At 35.5% G+C, this 1,372-nt stretch overlaps 1 non-coding gene across 1 annotated transcript; it reads left to right on the forward strand.

The window, feature by feature from the left end:
* Nucleotides 1–569: 569 nt before the first annotated feature.
* On the forward strand, nucleotides 570–641 carry TRNAW-CCA (transfer RNA tryptophan (anticodon CCA)). The gene has a single exon. It is a non-coding gene; the product is annotated as a tRNA-Trp (tRNA).
* The last annotated feature ends 731 nt before the right edge of the window (nucleotides 642–1,372 follow it).

Genomic DNA, 1,372 nt, shown 5'->3' on the forward strand with positions numbered 1-1,372 from the left:
AATCCAATATAATTTTGCATAAAAATTTGTAAAATGATTATTTAAATTTTTTAAAAAAAATGCATGATTCAAACATAAACCATAAACCCCATTTTCCAAAACTCCCAGCAATATATGTACTTTAAAAAATATAAAACAAAGTATAATCATAGTTTATTAAAAAAAAAATATGTAGAATTATTGAATAAAAAAGTTTCCAATAAAAAATAATCACCAACAAAACAGATCATTTGTATTATAAAGATACATATAACATGATTGAATCATCATATCTAATCTTATTACACCAAACAATCATATGATTGAATCATCATGTAATTATTACACTACAAATCCAAAGAAAGAAAGAAAAAATAGAAACACAAAACAATATTAAAATATGTAATAATTAATTTAACAATTCTTGAAAATACTTGCTTGGATAATTCATGAAAATCTTCAGGAAATACAGCAGGTTAAAACGTAGAAACTATCCTCTGAAAGCTTCCTCCCGAATTAAAATATATTTATATTTAAGAAAATAAATAATAATAATATATATAAAATATTGTGAATCTACTAACAACTTAGGATTCGTGGCGCAATGGTAGCGCGTCTGACTCCAGATCAGAAGGTTGCGTGTTCGATTCACGTCGGGTTCATTTTCCCCTCAATTAAGCTTCTAGTGAAATTACCTTATTGCCCTCGTAGGTTTTTTTTTCTTCGTTTATTTTTCATGAAAACTCTCATTTCTATTTCCTTTGTTCCGTTTCCGTTTCTCCGGCAGCCGGTCGCCGGCTCCACCACACAACTGCACCGTGTCACAATCGCTCTTTCGGAAGCTTCTCTTAGCGATTGTGCGGCACTTGTTCCCGCTCGCGAACAAGCCAGCCAACTCGAATACGGACTGCCGATGGCACACCGAGTGCCTCTTGCAACCTCCAACCCCGTTTTAGGGAAAATGGTTTTAGAAAACGGGTTTAGAGAAAAGGTTTTCGTAAGAAGATTTGAGAGTGTGTATAAAGAAAGAAAGATTGTAGTAGACTAGAAAGCAATAAGCAACAACAATGGCTTTATAGAGTACTACTCCGGGTATGAGGAAGTGATGGTTAGTCTTATCCCCATATAGTGCATTCTGAACAAAAAGTCAACTGGCGCCCTTGCATATGCAAAAGGGTGAGTGGTCACTTACAATGAAAATGTAAAGAAAGCAAGCTAACTAATACAATACAGGATATGAAAGTAAGCTAGAAGGGGGTTGGATTGGGCATGCAGCCATGGGCAACAGGTCCTGGACAAGCATGACCGTTACATTCTCCCCCACTTAATTGGTTGACGTCCCCGTCAACCGACCTTGTTCAAAATCTGCGATGGCTGGAGCTGCACTCTTCAA

Source organism: Benincasa hispida, chromosome 5 (assembly GCF_027475165.1).
Source record: "Benincasa hispida cultivar pf3 chromosome 5, pf3_genome.v1.1, whole genome shotgun sequence".
Taxonomy (NCBI): domain Eukaryota; kingdom Viridiplantae; phylum Streptophyta; class Magnoliopsida; order Cucurbitales; family Cucurbitaceae; genus Benincasa; species Benincasa hispida.